Source organism: Equus przewalskii, chromosome 1 (genome assembly GCF_037783145.1).
Source record: "Equus przewalskii isolate Varuska chromosome 1, EquPr2, whole genome shotgun sequence".
Lineage (NCBI taxonomy): Eukaryota > Metazoa > Chordata > Mammalia > Perissodactyla > Equidae > Equus > Equus przewalskii.
In genome coordinates this window covers 57970336-57991153 of record NC_091831.1, presented here as the reverse complement: position 1 = coordinate 57991153, position 20818 = coordinate 57970336, and the positions used below count along the sequence as shown (strand labels likewise).

The 20818-nt window shown below is 50.8% G+C and overlaps 1 long non-coding RNA gene across 1 annotated transcript; it reads right to left on the bottom strand.

Moving 5' to 3' along the window:
- Positions 1-12434: 12434 nt before the first annotated feature.
- Positions 12435-17520, bottom strand: LOC139073398 (uncharacterized). The gene is made up of 4 exons (XR_011522175.1): positions 16160-17520; positions 14401-14434; positions 13954-14090; positions 12435-12713 (listed from the first exon to the last, which is right to left on the bottom strand). It is a non-coding gene; the product is annotated as an uncharacterized lncRNA (long non-coding RNA).
- Between the last annotated feature and the right edge of the window lie 3298 nt (positions 17521-20818).

Sequence of the window (20818 nt, the reverse complement as noted above, 5' to 3'; positions counted from 1 at the left end):
GAGTGAGGACGAGGAGGAGAGCGAGCCTCCTGAGCACTGGCTCCAATTGCCGTGTGGGCAGTCCTCATGACACGTGGGAAGCAGACTGTCTTCCCTGGTGCTCCTGCGCCCCTCCTTTCCTTTTAAAAGAGCCCCAAACCTTCTCACTTCCCTAATTCTCGAAGGAACCAATACTCCTTTGCCCTTTCCTCTGGCAGGAGCCCTTCTGCCTCCCAGAGGTCATGGGGAAGAGGGGCTGAGGGTCTCTGGGCAAGGATTTCCAGTGCATTGAGGACAAAGGGTGGCCTGAACCTGGCCTTCGGGTCTGATTTTCCAAGAGACACAAAGAGAAAGGCTCTGCTCAGGTGGGCCTGCTGCAGAGGGAAATGGAAACCAGATGTGTGGGCCTTGGGGGGACATCTACTCAAGACCGGGGCATTAGCACCTCATTCCCACTGTCCTCAGCCATGGCTTGGGGTCACTGGAGGGGAGCAGAGCCCTCAGGGAGAACGGGCCTCCCAGCTGCCTCTTTCACTCAGATGAGATGAGAGGGGAAGGGAACCCTCCTGAGCCATGAAAGCTGCTGGACAGGCAGATCGAAACAGGAGTTCTGCTGGTCAGGGCCAAGACACAGAGGCCCGAGGCATGAAATTGCTGGAACAGGATCACATAGCAGCGCCGTTTGGACGAGGTACGACCCGGTCATCCATTCTTCCCCTGGAGTTCCGCCATTGTCATTCCTTTGTGGCAAAACAGGTCCCGGTGAAAATTAAGCTGCTCCTGATAAGAGCAGGATGTTAAACCGTTTCCAGCCATTCCTCCCTGGGTGCTACTTAGGTGGTCATGGCCTGGAATTTTCAGCTGGGCAATAATTTTCCATAATCTAGTCTCGTGGTTCTCAATCCTGGCTGCACGTTCAAACTACCTGGGGGAGTATTTAAAAAAGCACACAGGGGGCCCACCTGGTGGTGTAGTGGTTATGTTCGCGTACTCTGCTTTGGTGGCCTGGGGTTCCTGGGTTCAGATCCTGGGCATGGACCCACACACTGCTCATCAAGCCATGCTGTGGTGGCAACCCACATACAAAATAGAGGAAGATTGGCACAGATGATAGCTCAGAGACAATCTTCCTCACCAAAAAAAAAGCATGCGGGTGCCCCAGTGCCTGCACAGAGACTCTGATTCAATGACTAGGGTGGGGCCAGGTGTATTTTAAAGCTCTCCAGAGTGCAGCTCCACCGAGCTTCCAACACCCTTTGGTGTTGGTGACCCTTTCAGGCCGGCAAAACCCTTTAGTCTCCCTACTCATGACTTCTGGACCAGCAGCATGGGCAAACTGAGGAGCTTATTAGAAACACAGACCCTGGGGCCCACCCTAGACCCCCTGAATCAGAACCTGCCCGAGCGAGCCCACCAGGTGATTCACAGGTGGACTAAGATTTGAAAAGTACTAACTTACAGGAAATACCGGCCTTTGCTCCCACCTTATTCCTGAGGCCTCTGGGCAGAACAGGCTTTGTATTCTCTCTCTTTCCTTTACCAGCCCCAGCAGCCTCCTCCTGGCCTCACCTCCCCCCAAATCCTTTTCAGCCTCAAAGGCTGCTTGTCTGTGGTGGGAAAGAGCTGAGGGTGTGTGTGGGTACCTCTCTTTCTGCACGGCTCTGGGAGGGCCCGGGACCTCTTCCCCCCAGAGAGAGTGTTTGGGTGATTTACTGCTTCAGACGCTGGGACGGAGGGACAGGGGCGCTGGGAGACAGGGCACGGCTGGCAGGCAGCCTGACCAAACACCACCGTCAGCAGCCGCCTGGGCCCTTGAGGAGCAGGCCTCGGAGGGGCATGAACTCCACGCAGAGAAAGATGGGCTGCTTTGTTCTTCTCTTTTAACAAGCAAGGCTGGTTCCGGGGACATATGTGTGCATATGTTGCCAGGCCTGTTCTGACCTGGGCTGCACCTGCTGGTGCTGTTCTCAAGACCCACACACCCCCCAGTGTGTCCCCACCCCCGAGCTACCCACCTCTGCCTCTGCTCCCTTTCCTCACAAACCCATCAGCTTCCGGAGTTTCAGGAAAGGAAGGCTGGGCTGGAACTGAGGCTGCAGGTGGATCCGTGACCATGCAGAGGCGCAGGGGTGGGCCAGAGGGCGACACAGGGGCTCCAGATCCAGAGTGGCACTGGGCCCACTGAGGTCCAGGGCATGGGGTGAAGCCAGTAGGGAGGTTTCCCCTCACTAGGAGGCACTCAAAACTGAGTCCCGTGATGCCAGGGTAAAGCATGGCCATGTAAGAAGGGAGAGCTGGCAGGGGTGGAAGGGGCATTTTTAAGGAGGGTCAGTGTGTTAGAGATATTTTCTCAACTATGTCACTCTCCTGACAAAGAAGGGACCTTCTGGAAGGGAAAGACCTTCTCTTGTTTTCTCCAAAGCATCTCGCAGAGTGCTAAAAACAGCATGGTGGTCAATTGAGAATGAGTAAGAAATAAAGAAAAGATCAATGGATGGATAGGTGCAAGGGCGGATGGAGAGTGAATAACTAGGACTTCTCATTCCAACATTATAGCAAACTAGATGCTTGGAAAGGCCCTCTTGCTAAACAACTAGATCCTGGATAAATTATAACACGTTTTTAAACACAATTCTGAGCTTCCAGAATGTTAGGGAAATATTCAGAGGAGGAAAAAAACCCACAAGGAGCTGAAACCCAAAGGTGATATTGACATGAGGGTAAATATATTTATTGGTAACATCAAAGAGAGCCACCTGCAAGTTGGGGGAGCTGAAATTGATACTTCTAAATTAAGTGTGGGACCCTTGAAAGGGTCCACAGGGGTTCCAGGTCAGAGGTTCCTCTCTGGCTCCCAGCCAAGCACAAATCCTCTCCAGAGGAAGGCACTCCCAGTGGAGATCCTTGTGATGCCCAAAGGTTAAGTTTAATAAAATGTGCACTCACAATCAAAAATTATCAAAGACACAGGAATACGAGTTGCCACAGGTTTAGATTCCTGAGGAATACAAATGCTGGAATCCTCAAACATAGACAATTAAATAACTATGTTTGAAATATTTAAAGAAATGCAAGATGTAACATACAAAAAAATGAACCAGGAATAGGAGACTACAAAAATCACAGGGACTTCAGCTTTCTGCCAGGAGGGAGTAATAAGGTCTTTGACTTTACCTTCCTCTGTAAACTAGAAAGCTAGGGGGAAAATATATGGAACGACTGTTTTCAGACAGTGGACAATAGGCAACCCAGGACTGAAAGAAGAGAAACGAATGAGATAAAATTTAGCTCAATTTTCTGCATGGAGAACATTTCTGGAATGCAGATCACAGCACGGGAAATGAAACAGAGTCCAGTGGTCTCAACTGAGTTGAAGAGAGAGAAACTGGAGTTTGGGGAGGCCACGGCACCTAGAACTTGTAGGGCAGGGTACCAGAGAAACGAGTTATGCAGAGAAAGGGCTTCTGAAATCCACATGGAGTCCCTTTGAATCTCTGGCTGAATTCCAATCTATGTTGCATAAAGTAAATACCCAAGGCTGAGCAAAGACTGTCTGGGAAACAAACGATTACCAGGGGGCTGTATGCTAAAAACTCTCCAGAGCCCACACAGGGCTAGGAATCGCTGGAGTTGTTTGTTTTTCACACAGCTCTCCAATTGTTTGGGCATCTTTCATTGAAAAAAGATGTCTCCCATTATTACCTCTATGTAAGATTTTACTGGAGGTCCTAGTCACTGCAATAAGTTAAGAAGATATAAATGCTTCCAGATTAAACAGAAGAATTACAGGGGCTGGCCCCGTGGCCGAGTGGTTAAGTTTGCGCGCTCCGCTGCAGGCAGCCCAGTGTTTCGTTAGTTCGAATCCTGGGCGCGGACATGGCACTGCTCATCAGACCACGCTGAGGCAGCGTCCCACATGCCACAACTAGAAGAACCCACAACGAAGAATACACAACTATGTACCGGGGGGGCTTTGGGGAGAAAAAGGAAAAAATAAAATAAAAAAAAATAAAAAAAAACCCAGAAGAATTACAGTTATCTTCATTTTTAGGCAACAAGTTTGTGTACACATAAAATTTTAGGAAACCTATAAAGAAGTTATTAGAGTGATAAGTGAGGTGAGCAAGGTTGCAGGATACAAGGTTAATATATAAAAACCTATTATATTTCTATATGCTAACAGTGAAGAACTGGAAATTGAAGTGGAAAAATACCATTTACAAGAGGGTCCAAAAATACTTAGAAATAAATTTAATGAAATATGTGCAAGATCTGTACACTGAAAACTACCAAACAAATGGTGAATATTTCATGCTCATAAGTCAGGAGTCTCAATACTATAAATATGTCAATTATCCCCAAATTGATCTATACATTTAATGCAAATCTAGTGAAAATTCTAGAAGGCTTTTTTTTTTGGTAGAAATTAACAAGCTGATAATAAAATTCATATGGAAATACAAAGAACCTAGAATGGCCAAAACAATATTGAAAAGAAGAGCAAAATTAGAAACTAACACTACTTGATTTCAAGACTTATTATTAAGCTATAGTAATCAAACGATGTAATATTGGTATAATGAGAGGCACATTTATAGCTCAATGAACAGAATAGAGAGTCAGAAGTAAGTCCACACATATATGGCAGCAAATTGATGTTACAAAGCTACTAAGGTACTTTAATGTAGAGAAAAATAGTCTTTTCAACAAATCGTTCTGGAACAACTGGATGGCCATATGAAAGAAAAAATCTCAACTTCTACTTCATACTATACACAAAAGTATTTAAAATGGACAAAGACCTAAATGTAAAAACTAAAACTTCTAGAAGAATGTATAGGAAACAGTCTTTGTGACTTTGAGACAGGACACAAAAAGCATGAACCATAAAGGAAAAAATTCATGAATTGAACTTAATTAAAATTAAAATTTTTTATACTCTTGGAAAGACACCATTAAGAAGATGAAAAGGCAAGCCATAGATTGGGAGAAAGTATTCATAATACATATATTTCACAAAGGGTTTGCATCCAGAATATCTAAAGAACTATCAAAGTCCTAAGAAGATAAGCAACTCAATAAAATCTGGGTAAAAAAGTTGAGTAGACATTTCACCAAAGGAAAATATGCAAATGGCCAACAAGCACATGAAAAGATGCTTAACTTCATTAGTCATCAGAGAATGCAAATTAAAACTACAGCTAGAGTTACCACTACAGGTTTACTCAAATGGTTAGAATTAAAAGTTTGACAACACCAAGCATTGGTGAGGGTGTGAAGCAACCGGAGCTCTCATAATCTGCACGTGAATGTTATGAACAGCTTTATGCATAGGAGCCCCAAACTGGAAACAATTCATATGTCCACAGCAAGAAGATGGTTAAACAAATTGTGGTATATCCATACTATGGGATATTACTCATAAATAAAAAGGGGCAAAATAGTTATACACATAGCAGCATGAATGAATTTCATATTGTTATGCTGTGTCATGAGTTGAATTGTTCCTCCAAAAAAACGTGTTGAAGTCCTAACCCTGGTACCTGTGAATGTGACCTTATTTGGAAATAGGGCGTTTGCAGATGTAATCAAGTAAAGATGAGGTCATAGTGGATTGAGGTGGGCCCTAAATACAGTATGACTGGTGCCCTTACAAGAAGAGAAGAGACACAGAAAGACAGAGACACAAGGAAGGACGCGTGGGAAGGTGGAGGCAGAAGGAGAGGGATGCTGCCACAAACCAAGGACCTCCAAGGATGCTGGCAGCCACCCAGAGAGAGGCGTGGAACTGATCCTCCTTCACAGCCTCCAGAAGGAACCAGCCCTTCTGACGACCTAATTTCAGACTTCTGGCTTCCTGAGGGAGTAACCTTCTGTTGATTTAAGCCACCCAGTTTGTAGGACTTTGTAATGATTGCCATGAGAAACTAATACGGTGTGCAAAGGAAGCCAGATACCAAAAATCATACTGTACAATTCCTATTTTTATGAAGCTCTGGAATCTAATCTATAGTGACAGAAGGCAGATGAGTGGTTTATCCCAGCCCATCTGGGGCTGGGATGGAGGTTTATTGGAAAAAGCCATAAAAGAACCTTTTGGGGTGGTGGAAATGTTCTCTATCTTGATTGCAGTGGTGGTTACATGGGTGCATAATATCATTTGTCAAAATTCAACAAATGATATCCTTAAAATGGGTGACAGATCTGCAAAGGAACCAGACTGAACTTTTGGAAACAAACAAAATGTGTAATCATCCAAATTAAAAACTCAGTGTATGGCCGTTTTGTGCTGGGTTGAGTCTGAGATATTGGTATGAACTCATTTATTTTAATATAAATATAGATAGAATCATAGATACAGGTGATAGATGTAGGAGTGTGTACACATGGGTTAGTACACACACATACGTTTCCCAGCTCTGTCTGCTGAGAGGACCTGGATGTAGCAACATCCAGGAGCAATGAGCACACTTTGTGCCCAGATCTTGGTTTCTAAATACCATTGTCCAATGAAAGGAACCAGGTTCCTTGATGATATGCCTGATTCTATGTCTGGGGCAGGAAAAGTACAAGATGAGCCTCAAGCATTGTGTGGTGCCAAGAATAAGGAAGTGCTTTTAAAAAAAGTCAAAAGGCACAGGAGCCAAACTAAAAGAACTTCCAGTGGCCAGAGCTGCAACGATTTGAGCAACAAAACAAATCCTCATGAATCCATTGTAATGTAAATAAATGATTTAATAATAAGTAAACGAGAGAAAAGAGAACTCTTTCCTATGGAAGAATTCTAATTAATAAATGAGGGAGGAAGAAGGAAAATAGAAAATCACCATTACTACATCCCAGTAATGATTGCTCAGGCAAGAGCCACTGATGGATGCTAAAATTAGTGGGCAAAACGATCAGGAGAAACAGGATATGTGCATAGCCTCAAAGCTTCTCCCTGCAAACACTTACTAATTACGGTGGTGTTTCTAACACGTGTCCACAAAGTCTTTGATACTCCTCTCTCCAGGCAGTTAGCTTAATTCCCTCTCCTTGAGTGTGGGCTGGATTTATGTCTCACTTATAATTAATAGCTACGGAGAGGGGAAAAGAGTAACATCTATACTGGAGAAATCTGGCAGATAACACCTTAATCGAGTAAGTCAAGGTTAACATCACCAACAACAAGACACATTGACATCATGTGCCCTCTGACGTGATGTGGTAAGAAGGGCATATTGCCTCTCTGATTCTTCCTGCAAATCCGTGTCCCTAGTCTAATCGTGAGACAACATCAGACAAATCCACACCAAGGGATGTTGTACTAATGCCCGACAAGTATTACTTGAAAGTATCAGACCATGGTAGATGAGGAAAGACTGAAGAGCTGTCACAGATGGGGGGCCCAAGGAGACGTGATCATTAAACACAATGTGGTATCATCGACTGAATCCTGAAAGACAAAGGACGTTAGTGGAAAATCTGAGAAAATACAAATAAAGTTTATGGTTTTGTGAATAGTACTGTACCGACGTTAATGTCTTAGTTTTGGTAAGTGCACTGTGGCTGTGTAAGATAGTAACACCGGGGAAGCTGGACGAAGGGTATACGGAATTCTCTGTGCTACCTTTGCAACACTTCTGTAAATCTACAAATTATTTCAAAATAAGAAGTTTTTATAAATTAGGTATAGCTCATAGAAATGAGGCACCAGGTCGTCCGTGTCCAGGCAAAGGCGGACGGTCACATGGATTGCTGGCATTCTCATCAGCTCCCGATGCAACAGGGGATGGCTGCTGAAGGAGGGTTACACAGTCGCTTACACTGTATCGCTATGAAGAAAGCAGTTCCTGCTCTAATGGCGCTGTTGCTTCTCCCCAAGCCACAGTCCCCTGTGGCATCTGTCCTACAGATAGCTCAAACTGTCCTTTAACCTTTCATTTTTCAAGCTTTCAGGTCTTTGTATTGTTCTCCCAAATAGATTTTAAACTCCTTGATGCCTAGAAATTGCTTTAATTTTAGTGCCTCCTCCTATTTATTTCTCTAGTTATTTTTCAGTGTAGCTCTAGGTCCACGCCTTCTATTCCACTGGGGACAGACAGTCTTGCATGTTTCATACACTGAAGATCTCACTTCGATTTGCGCTGTTCTAGGGACTGAATTGGGTACCCCCCAAATTCGTATGTTGAAGCCCTAACCCCTAATGTGACAGTGTTTGGAGAGGGGCTTTTAGAGGGTGATTGAGGGCAACTGAGGTCACAGGGCTGGGGCTCTAATCTGATAGGATTGGTGACCTCATAAGAAGAGGGAGAGAGAGAGATGGAAGGATGGAGGGGACCTGTCCCGTACCGGAAAGGAAGCAGATGCCAGAGGGGGTGGCCTGGTGCCGAGACTGTACTCTTGTTCTTTCCATCTCCTTTACTGGGCTTCCACCTGGGCTCCAGGAATCACTGTTCAGTCCATGAGTTGGACGCCTTCGAGCCATTCCCAGAAGCCCTTGGAGCCACCATCTCCTCACCTGAATAACGGGGCAGCACAAGACCTCCCCTTGGAGATCCAGCAAAAAGCAGGCATGGCTCAGTCACTGGGCGTTCTGGGGGGGCAGGTGTGCCCACTTATGACCACACACACAAGCACAGCCCCATCTTTCTTTCCTTACATTACTTGGGCAGCTGGAACAGCGGGCGACCCAATCCTGTGGCTGAAAGGACAGGTATAGCGTCAACAGGAAAGAGGTTATGTTTGAGTCACTGCGAGCACTGTCAGGTAGGAGACTTACAACCACCCGCTGGTCTCCGGCGGCCTCCGCTGCCTCTCACCCCCAGGACGTCCTCCCGACAGCATTGTCTGTTCGGGGGTTCCCAGGGCCTGTTTTTCGTGTCTCCGCCAACAAAAACGCTAGCCATCGGAATGGTGACTGGCCTTCCTTGCAGGGAAGGAGGACCGTGAGAGAGATGGGCCTCCGTGGTGCGGGGGCATCTCCCCGGGAAGCTGGCGGCAGGTTGCGGGGGAGGCGGGGGCGGGAGCCTTGGCGGCTGTGATGCCTCCCAGCTTCCCGGCTTACAGACTCTTCCCTTCCATCACCGCATCCAACTTCCCTGGGGGACGCAGATTGTTAAAAGCATAAATCGTCTTTTTTTCTCTGACTTTTTTCTTTAGGGATTTTGTTCGTGGTGGAACGCACATGACGTAGCATTCACCCTAGTAACATTGAGTATGTTCACCATGTTGTGCCGCTATCACCTCTGTCTGTTCTGATCTCTCTTAAGCTTATATGCTCCTTACTAAAGAGATGTGGAAAAAGTATAAAGTGGTAAAAATTATCCAAAATTCCACTCCCTGGGGATAAGCATGGTGAATCCTAAGGCACCAGCTCTCCAGCGATGCACGGAGAGACCACAGACGCACAGACCCACAGGGACAGTTTACGTTTGCAGGGAAACACAGCGACACCTGTCGGGCGCTTCGCGAACTGCGAGCTCTGGGGGCCCACAGTCTCCACGTGAGATCACAGAGCGACGTTCCTTTCAACGACGGCACGGGTCGTGAAGCTCGGTTTGGGGTGGTTGCTGTGATAAAAAGCAAATACGATGTGAAAATCATTGTGGTACAGGAAATGAAGTGCCGGTGTCCGACAGGATTCCGAGGGTTGAGAAGTCCTGCGGCCCGACGCATATCCCATTAGTGAGGAACTGTGGTTATTGAAGAATGAAATATGTCAGTTTTCTTCTTTCAATTTATGTGTATTTCTTTGTAGATGCTACAAAGCTGTGAGGACAGAAATATGCTTTAGGGTATTTAGCCCTAAGTGCTTCATCAAAGGACCTCTGGTGTTTCCTTTGGCCTAGGGGCACCATGGACAATCACTGACCCTGAGGGCGCAGGAGCAGGGATGGTCTGGGAACCTCCGCTCCAGGGCATCTGTCTAGCTCTTGGGTCTGTCTTCATCACTGAGCTCACATGTGTGTGCGGTTTTACAGCGGGTGCTACCATCCATCATTTTACAGCTGAAGAAGCTCAGCTCCAAAGAGAGGCTGTTGCACAGCTAACCAGACCCTCTTTGTCACACCCTGCTGCTTCCCTCTCTGAGACCCCCCCGAGATGGCAGACCTCTACGGCCCTGACAAGTACCAGCCTCACCAGCCAATGTTCACAGGGCCTTAGGATGACCCTGCCTGGCGCTGTGCTGCTGACATGGTGTGGTCCCTGATTCACTGACAAATCAGAAATTTGCTGATTCCTAAAAATTCGTCTACCCTTTGACATAAGAGTCTCATAAATAGCAGATGACTCTGGGAAAGGAAACTCATTGAGCTGTTATCAACCATTGGTACCTCCATGTGAATGAGCTTACCAGAGCCCTTCCTGAGGAAATTTTGATAAGACAAAAAAAAAAAGAGGTCTCTGAGATTTAGTGGGTAAGGTGGTGTCTCAGATGGGATCCCCTGGAAACACACGTATGCAGAGAGCTGTGTGCAGAGAGCATGAAAGGAGTGCTTGCAGGAGATCAAGGAAAGCAGGACTGGGCAAGGGAAGAGCTGGCTGGCAACGTGGTTGAAACTGAGGTCTCAGCCACCCTGTGGGGCACTTGAGAGCTGAGATGGCCCTTCAGAGTTGTCTCAAATTGAGGCAAGGGGGCTGGGTCTTTGAATCCCAGCATCAGCTCGTCAGTGTTGGTGGGTCACCCCTGGAAGGAGATGCGACCTGGAGGAGGCAGCTCCATGCAGACCAGGCAGGTCACAGTGAGGGATGCGGCTGTGAGCCATCAGCAGCTACAAGTCCCAGCAGAGGGACACTAAAGAAACAGTTACAACTGTGCTAAATGCCCTGAAGGAGAAATCTGAAGTGCTTGAGTGTGTGTACCAAGGGGAAGAGCAAATATCTAACCTCATCTGGAAAGGGGGGCGTGTGTGTCTGCACAGTGTCAGGGAACACTTCCCTGGAAGAGTGACATTCAGACTGAGGCCTTTAGCTTGAGGAGGAGCTGCACAGGTAAAGAGTTGGGGAAAGCAAAAATGGACAGTATGTGCAAAGGTCCTGAGGCAGAAGGAGCAGCCTTTAGCTGAGTGTGGGGCAAGAGGGACCAACACAAATCAAGGCTGGCATGCAGGGGATGGATACAAGGAAGATTGGGGATCTTATCCTCAATAGAATCCACTGACCAGGGAGGTCAATAACATGGTCAGAGCTCTCACTTCCTCTCTGGGATCCTTCGCCTCCCCCCAGGCTACCCTTTGATGATCAGCCTAACCAGTTTCACCTGGATGTAAATTTGGTTTGCCCTGAGTTCCCCCTCTGCCTCTCCAGAGAGGTCCCGGCTCCAGACGACCCCAGGGTCTCCATGGCAGCCAGCAGCCTCTCTCCTGAAACCCCCGAGGCCCTGGATGTCCCACAAATGTCAGCGGACCCTCAGAGAGGAGAGCAGGGCTGGGAAAGAAATGGCTGTCCTTGTCCTCCCCGCGCCCCTTCCTGCCCGGAGCAGACAGAGCTGCCACCTCTAAAAAGAACCTTGCGGGGGAGGAGGGAAGTGAATAATCCCTTCGCCGAGCTCCCCTAGAGGAAACGTGGAACAAATTAGCGGAGCTCAAAGGTCCCATCTGGGAAACCACTCAGGGTTTCCAGGAGCTGACCCCACAGCAACTCCCAGGGCACCTGAGCAGCCCAGGAAACAGCGGCAGCGGGCCCTCCCTCTGCCGGCTGTCGGCCTCCGTGGGAACTTCTCCGGAGGCCTGGGCTGGGGTCCCGAGGCGGCTCTGCTCACTCTGCAGCCTGCCCACGTCCATAGGGGTGCTGGTCACCCAGCACAAAGCAACAGCATCCACCACAATCTGACCAGGGTTTTTAAAAACACTCTAACTGTTCAATTAAATCTGCCAGTTGCTTCAACTGCTTTTCTTTCTGACTCAGTAGGATGACGCCGTTCAATCGTCCCTTTAGCCAAGGCAACCATGTAAATCAGCCAAGGCGTGGTGCAGTCCTCAGAAAGTAACCAGCCGCGACGGGGTGGCCCCACAAATGACATTTAGGTATTTAGCACTTCTTATGTGTCAGGCATTGTTCTCTGTGTTTAACAGACATTCACCCATTTGATGCTCACAAGAAGTCTGTGAGGCAGGGAACGTTGTTGTCCCCGTTGTACAGGTGAGGAAACTGAAGCACAGAGAAGTTAACTAACTTTCCTGGGGCCACAGTGGGTAAGTGGCGGACCTGGGATTTGAAAGAGAGTGTGGTTAACCTGGGCCCAGAGGCACGCCTGGGGCTCTGTGGACCCTGCAGGGCCGAGGGTGGCCACCTCCAAACCTTTGAGAAGATCAGAGGGTCTGTTCTGTTGCTTTTCCCTCCCGCAGAAAGATTTCTGTAATAAAACATTCTAAGGCTTCAAATAGGCCTGCCAGTCACTGGAAAGAGAGCTTTGTCTGAAGAGACAGGACAATCGCCCTCTCTCCTCTGAAATTCTCATTTCAAGGTCTGAATTAGAGCCCAGGAATCAATAGTTTTTATTGTTTGTTGAGGTGACACTAGCTTATAACATTATATAAATTTCAGGAGTACACAGGAATCAGCTGTTAACAAACACATCCAGTGAGTCTCATCTTCACACAAATTTGGGAAAAAGAAGAGGGACCTGCCTTTGGGTTCCAGCCCCTCCCCGTCCTCAGCGGTGCCAAGGTCAGGCTCTGAGCCTCCGTTCTTTGCCTGTCAGATGGGCTCCTAGAGCTGCCATGAGGTGCAAATCCTGAAATCGGCCTGTGCTGTAGAAGGAAACGGGCGGTCGTGACGTCAACAAGGGTGTGTTCCTTCCACGCCTCAGCTGTGGGGGCAGGGGGGGTCTGCTCCTGAGCTTGTGATGAGGGCAAAACAAAAAGGGAGTTGAGGAGGGAGAGCCTGGGGTGGGTTTCTGGAGAATCCAAACACCGACATTATGGGGAAAGCACAGGCTGGAGCAGAAGTTTTTGGCAAAAGCTCTTGTAGACCGCTGGCTAAACACCAACACCGTGGCTTGGATGTTTAAATACTCCTCGCGTCCGCCTGGGAGGGGTGGTTCAGGGAGGGGAGGGGAACCCAATTAGAGGGGAGGGCCGTGCGGAGCGTGGGCTTGGGAGTCAAGAGACACGGGTTTGCCTCTGGACCCCCCACCATGCACCATCTCTGCAAACTTGGGCAAGCTGCCCCCTGTCCGCGTGGCTCGGTTTCCTCATCTATAAAGTGGGAGGAGTCACAGCGTGTGGGTGGAGCTAATTGTGAGGCTTGAAGGCACTGCCCAGGACCTGCCAGCAGTGTCTGCAGCAGGTACCCACAGCCCAGCTGTGCGAGGCAAGATGAGTCATCTTCCCATAGTAACCTCATCTGCAGCCTGAGCTCCCCACTCAGCTGCAGTGATGGACATAATCTCAGTGAGCTTGGGGCAACTCTGCAATTCTCCCAAGCAGGAGTTTGAGTTGTGGGAGCTTTTATAACCCCAGGTGCTAGGGGGAGTTATCGTGTCCCTGAAGCCTTTGCCCCCCAGGGTCCTTTGGGACATCTCTCAGTGGGGCCCTGGCAGCACAGGCATCAATCCACAAAGCTCGTTGCCAAGACAGTCCTCATTCCTGCCTTTTCCTGCCTCTTGCCTGCAAGGCTCGAGGGCCCAGGGGCCATTTCTCAGGTCTAGGCGTCTCCTGTGCATGGCAGCCAGGCAGTGTCTGGACCTGCCACCAGCCCTTCCCTCTTGGGCTCTTGCTGCCTGCAGAGTTCTCCGGGGAAGCCCCCTCATCAATGGCCAGTGCCTACTCTCACTCCAGACCTTGCTCCCGCATTTCCAAGCCCCTGCATCCTCTCACTTCTTCTAAGGTGTGGGGTTTGGGGCTTCAAACCAGGCAGGCTCCTTTCTTCCACTCACCATCTGTCCCATCCCACTTCCTAACCATACAGGCTCAGCATCTTGAATGCAGAGCACAGAGTGAGCTCCCAGAAGAAATATAACGATCAATGTCTCAAGTAAGTGCATCTCACCTCACTCACGGGGACGATGACGGTCAGTTCACCAGCAGAGGATTGCAGAGCCGGCGGAAATGGCATGAAGGCCACTGAAGGTTGGAGGACCAAAGACCCCGGCAGAGTCTGAGCAGAGCTGGAAGGATGGGATGTCCCTGGAAAGACATCGTGGAAGACAGCAGTGAGCAGGGCCCAGACGCAGGAAGATGGAAAAGGAGCTGAGGGATTCAGAGTTGCCCACTGTGACTGTACCTGGGACGTCTGGGTACACACTGTTGGGAAGAGCGTCTGGATGCCCTGTAAGGGAGACTGGGCTGGACGGGGCAGGCAGCGGGAAGCTGGACTGGGTGCCCGGCCCCTCACACACATACGCTCAAAGGGCTCAGGCCTCTGGGGCCATCACTGTTCTTCCTCAGCCCCAGACCTCCAAACAGCACCCCGAAAGGAGAAACAAAATAAGCTCACCTTCTCTCCCTGTGCATAGCAGCAGCTTTAATGGCTAAAGAGAGGGAGGGAGAAAGGAAGTAAAAGCAGAAAAAAGTGGGAGTGAGGCTACTGCCTCCTCCATACAGGACCCCTCCCTTGCACAGTGTCCAAGATGTTTCACAGATGCTGCTCCCGTTATGCCCTTGAAATTGCCCTGCAACCTCTTGTGACTCTCCCCGAGACAGCACGATGTCCCAGCACCCCACATGCATTCAGAGAAGTGACAGAATGGGTGGGCGAGGGCCCAACTACAAGGCCATTAACCATCTATCTCCAAGGAGGACTCTTCCTCCCTCTGACACAGCCTGTTCTGGGGGAGAAGGGGAGCTCTGGCTGGGCGGAGTCTCCTCGCCCACTCTGTCCCTTTGTCCCCGATGATGCTGCTGGGGAAAATCCACAGACTGTGGAGTCCTGGGTTCCAGTCCCAGCTTGGCACCAGCTCGGTGCCTCTTCCCCTCTCTGAGTCTCCACGTGGAAAATGAGACGGCCAGGATGGAGCTCTGAGGCCCTTCCAGGGCCGAGATCCTAAATCACCACCTGCTGCAGTCAGATGTCATCACTGAAAGCAGACAGGGAGTCTGCTTTGATCTTCCGAGGGATAGGACGGGCTCCCAGAGCCAGGCCAAGGGTGTGGCCGGTTGGGGCAGGAGGACAGGCTGGTGGAGAGACTGTTCAAACGCGAGCTTTCCAAATGTTTGGTGCTCCAGACCTTGAGGCCAGCCCTGGGCATGGTCTGTGACAGGATGGAGGAGGGATAAGAGTTAAGAATCCCCAGGACATGGTTCAGCCAGGAGCTCAGAAGTGGATCAGCTGTGCCTCTGTGTCCGGACGAGCCTCTGGGCTGGACTTGGTGGGGCTGGGGCAGGGGTGCAAGGGCAGGCCAAGTGCCGGGGCGGGCACGTGCTTGTGGATTTCCTGGGCACTTAGAAGTGCTGGGCATCCAGAGAGTTCACACGCGCACGTGCACACATGCATCTGTGTGTGTGTCTTCAGGTTTCACAGTCAACAGAAGCCTTTCCAGGGAAGAAGGCAGAGCCAGAGTGGAGACAAGCTCCAACCGAAGGGCACAGTGTACCTGGGAGCTCTGGGACTCCTGGGCTGGCTGTTAAATTATTAAGTACTTCAACACCAGGGTAAATAGCTGTAGTCCCAAACTCCTGGAGCACCCCCACTCCCACTGCACCCTAATGCTGCAGTCCCAGGGTGCCAAGACTGCCCCCTAGGCCTGCAAAGCATGAGCACTGGCTCAGTAGGGATGGACACTGGGGACCACTTCAGTGCCACGTCTGGCATCCCCACTGACTGATGGGGCCTGTGTGTGGTTGCATATGTGGATTAGCCTCCCCACTCCCACCCTGGCCCCCCTTCCATCTCAGCTGTCCCTTTATTTATTTATTTTTTTGAGTAAGTTTAGCCCTGAGCTAACATCTGCCGCCAGTCCTTCTCTTTTTGCTGAGGAAGACTGGCCCTGAGCTAACATCCATGCCCATCATCTTCCTCTACTCTGTATGTGGGACGCCTGCCCCAGCGTGGCTTGATAAGCGGTGTGAGGTCTGCACCCAGGATCCAAACCGGCAAACCCCAAGCCGCTGAAGTAGAACGTGCGAACTTAACCGCTGGGCCCCGGGCTGGCCCTCAGCTCTCCCTTTCTTGGCTTTCATCACATCCCTCTTAGCCGCAGAAGGAATTCTGGGTTCAGGAGAGAGACAGAGCTACCCCGACCACTGCACGTTCCTACCATGAGTCTCGGTGTCGTGATGCCCAGGCCAGATGCTCGAGAACTGCTCCAGAGGCTGCAGCTGGACCAAACAGGCAGGCAGAGGTCTCTCCCACACTCAGGCCACCTGCCCCCTCCACGCCCCCTCACCCAGTAGTCCAGGAACTCTGTACCCCTGAGCCAGCCTTCTGATGAGTATTCCATACCAGTTTAGCCCCCAAGAGCAGCAGGGCAGCCCCTCCCTGCGGCTGTTTGCTGACACCAGGAAAGGGTTTTAATCTCAGAAACAGTCAGGTTGGGAAGGGGAGGGGGGGAGGCCGGGAGGGCCATATGGAACCTGTTTGAGGAGCTGGGTCAGAGCCCAGCTACACCTCCATTGCCGGGGCACCAGGCCAGCTCTTGGCTTCGCCTGCTCAGCTCTGGCCAGAGAGGGGAAGGAGCGTGGGAGAACAGACAGGCAGGCGGTGAGGGGACGAGGCGTGCTACGTGTGTTCACCGCGCTGCTGTCCTTTAGGTGAGGACACCCTGGCTGGCTGCCCAGTGGCTGGATGGGGCTCTGGCTTCAGAAGGCCCGAGAGCTCGGCAATACGCCAGGTTCACAGAGGTCAACAGAGTGGCATCTTGGGTCTCCCCAGGGCAGTTTCAGGGGCTTGTCTGGGAACGCCACTCCTGCTCAGCCCCGCCGTTTCCTTGGTCTGGCTCCTGGTGGAGAAGTTTCTGGAAATCCCTGGACAGTGCCACTTTGTCTCCCCTACCTGCACACACAGCCAATCCCGTCTCTCTCTGTCTACCCATCACAAACCCAGTCCCACAACCGAATGTGGGGCTTATGCAATGCCAAGTGGTCGGGGTTGACGTGACCCGTCTGACTAAATACCCGACTGCTTGGCTTGGACTTTAGCCTCTCCACTCTGAACTTTGGACTGATCTAGACTTTGGGTTGACCTTGCTGGATTTGGGCCGACCTCACCAAATTTCCAAATCACCACCTCAGTACATGTGAAGCCTGCCTGAACTTCTGTCTAGACTCCCAGGACTTCAAGATGCACTGACCAAGTTTCTGATTGATTTTGCAGAAGTTAACGATGAAACTTGACTGAAAGTAGTGTGGCCTGAGTTTCCCGAATTTTAAGCCCACCTGACTGGATTGACTGAAAAGTTTTAACCGATTTTACTGATTGTTATTCTAAAAACTAAATTTCTGGAGTGTTTGACTGAGCCCTCTGGATTCTTTTATGCTGAATTGGCTGATGATGGGGTACTCTCAAAACCAGACTAAATAACAGGAAATTGTGTGCAGAGCCTTGACGGGCTGACCCTTGGCAGAGGGCTGAGCCATCAGCCATGTGCCCCCGCCTCACACTCCAGTCTCACCCAGAGCCAGCCCATCTCATCTGAAGAGGAAATGGGGCAAGAGGCACCCATTGGTTCATTATCCCCCTTCTGGAATCTTCTAACATTCTAGCATTTGTTCCTTCACTGACACTTCCATCAACTCTTCTCGGCCTTCCTTCTCCTTGTTTCCAGCATTGCCCCAGCTCTTGGAACTGGGCATCAGCAGTTCTAGGAAATGCTGCTCCTGAGTCAGGTTGCTCTGAGCGTCCGCTTCCTGCTAGCAAGTCACACAGAACAGAGCTCAGAGGTGAGGCTCCGGGTCAGCCTGCCTGGGCTTGGGCTCAGCTCTGCCGCTTCTAGCTGTGTCATCTGGAACTTTCCTGAACTTTGGTTTCCTCACCTCCCAGATGGGTGTGATTCTCCTGCTTATCTCTTGGGTTTGTTTGGAGGGTTTTAGCAAGAATACCAATGACAGCTAATGCTTGTTGGGCATTTGCTCTGAGCCGGGCTCTGTGCTGGGGCTGCACCCAGCCTTGGCATCCTCCCTGAATCCTCCCTGAAGCTCACAAGTCTAGTAAGTGGCAGAGCCAGCGCAGTTCTACCTGGCAGAAGCCACTCGGCAGTCCTGCCTCTTGGGCTTGCCTCGCACTGACAGGCTCCCGCGACTGTCGGCTAGCATTGCTGTCCTTGTCACCATAATTAGGAGACTATGCTCCGTGGCCTCTTTCTCACTGGGAGAATTGGGCTGCTCTTTGGGTCCCATTTTGGTGAGGCAATGGTTATTTGATGGTGTGACTTTATATTCTTTTGGTAACACTGAAAAGCCAGCATCCTCCCAGCTACCCCTATCCCCACCCCAACACCAAGCGAGCCATGGATATTTCCAGACCCTCCAGGCATGTCAGAACCACGGGGCTAGTGCTGTTTTGTGGGACCTTTGTCCCTCTACTCCTATCTGGTCTGATTTTACCATGAGACTCTCCTGGGTTTCTTCACTGGCACCTTAATGGGAACCAGATTTGCAAAGCGTTCACCAGTCATGGCATGTGCTGGGAGTCGCCAGGCTGGAGGCTTTCAGCTGTGGGCAGCGACACTGGAGACACTGGGCCCTGTTCCTGACCTTGAGCAATGCCTGCGGCCACACTGGTCTGTCTTCTCCAGGTGGGAGAGGAGGCGGGCCCTGGGTGGACGCTCAGAGAGGTTCTGTGACAGGGAGCACTGGCAGAGGCGCTGTAGGCGCCAGTTTCATGTCCCCGCGGGCCTCTTTGTGTGTTATGCCTCTACTGCCCTTCATCTGCACTCTTCTTTGCCTTTGCACACGCTGTTCTCTGCCCCGTGTGTCTTTCTCCTCCTTTACGTACTTATTCAGCATTTATTGAAAATCTCCGCTATGTTAGATGTGATTCAGGAACTAGAGGCACAAAGACACCATCCCTCATAGCTCACAGTGGCAGAGACATGCCCACTATCGCAGGATCACGGGTCTGGGACACCTGGGCCAACAGGGCAGGACAAGGCAGGCATCAGGAAAGACCACGCTCTGTGGGAGGCGACGTCTGCCTGGGTTTCTGTCTCGCCCACTCTCCTTCAACACCCAGCCAGGCAGCAGCCCTTGTTTGAAGAGCTCCCAGATCCCCACATACAGAGTGACTATCTCTCCAGAACTCCCCTGGCTTTGCACGTAAAAGACAGAGCACTGACCACCACGCTGTTTCTGCCAGTTCCCCCCACCCCTCCTGGACTGCAACTCCCTGAGGACAGGATTGGATTCACGTTTGCCTTGCCAGGGCCCTGTAGAACTTTACTAAATATTTGCTGAGAGTAAGTCTGTGTATCTACATGTGTTGTACCCACACGTGTGTGTGACTACACGTCTGTGAGCAGGGGCGCGGTAGTCACGGTGGGTCTCGTGCTTTAATGTCGTAGTTGCCTCGTTGAGATCTCTCAGCTCCTCCTCATGACTCCCTCCTCTCCATGTGGACAAGAGTGATCGCGGCTCCCTGGCACTTGGAAGTTGAAGGATTGATTCCAGGGGTTGCGGAGGGGGAGGGTGGGGAGATAGTGGCGCGTCAGTCTCCACCAGTGCCTCCCTCACAGTCAGCTCAGCCTGGCAGCCAGGGCTTGGGGAACAGGACGAGAGACAGCCAGCCCACCTCAGCCAAAGGGACCCTCCGCTTGACTCCCTACACCTCAGCTCTCAGAAAAATCCCTCTGCTCTTGAAAAAGCCTCCACTGCTCCAACTTACAACTGGAGCTTGGTGGAAGGGTACCAAGGGGCCCTAGTGTCCTGACCATTGAACGTTCTGGACAGAGACCTAAGGTAGGATCACAGATTAATTCCTGTCAAGAAACTCATATCCCGGCTAGGCCTTTCCCTCTCCTGGGGAAAGGTCAGTTGCATGGGCTGTCTGCTCCAAGCTGGGCCCCAACCTGAGAGGCTAGGAAAGCAGGGAGAAGGTCTCCCAGGCACAGGAAGCCCACGTGCTACCCAAAGGGCCCCACTGCCTGGGGGTGATGCTTCTCTGTGGGCCCTTGTGATTTCCAAGGAACCTCCCACACATTGTCCACTCGATTGACATTTGTTGAGCCAACACTTTGTGCGCTGAGGCCTTCATGTGCACCATTCGGTCTTCCCAATGACCCCTGTGTAAAGACGACAACAATGAGACTCAGTTTGTCTGTTTCTCAAGGACGCACGGTGCTAAGCAGTAGAGCTACCACTCTCTCAGGTGACTCAGACCCCCCCGCCCCCCTCCCCCATCTCCAGCCTTTTCAGCTTACCCCGGTAATTCTGAAACAGCTGGAGCAGGTACTAAAGATAAAGAAAACCGGGCCTTGGTGTGTTTCCGAGACTTTGTGGAGATCTCACGGATGCCAGGTGGGAGTGCCGACCCGGCTCCAATGTCCACGCTGCCCACAAGAGAACACTTCCCCCCACGCTGCCCCCAGGTCCAAGCCCACCTCAGCACCCGAGCTGCCTGGCTTTGCCCCGCACCCCAGTCTTCCTCCCAGACCCTGCCATACAGGATGCTGCCACAGGTGGGAGACCGGCTCTGAGGGATGGGAGCGTCGCCCACCATGACTGGTTTGTGAGGCATCAGCGCTGGTGGCCAGATGGGCTCCAGAGCAGGCCCCGACTGACTGCTGGCCCTGTGGGCTCCTTTCCCCTCAGTCGCCCTCCACCAGGGCAGGAATGACGCCGCATTCCTGGTGGCTGAGGCACAGGGGCATTCTTTCTGAAATGTTCTTGCCTAATCCCCACTCACCCAGCCAAGGGCTTTGGGCTCCATGACAAGGTCAATAGTTGCCCAAATGTTGTTGGATCAGATCTATTTTTGGATTTCA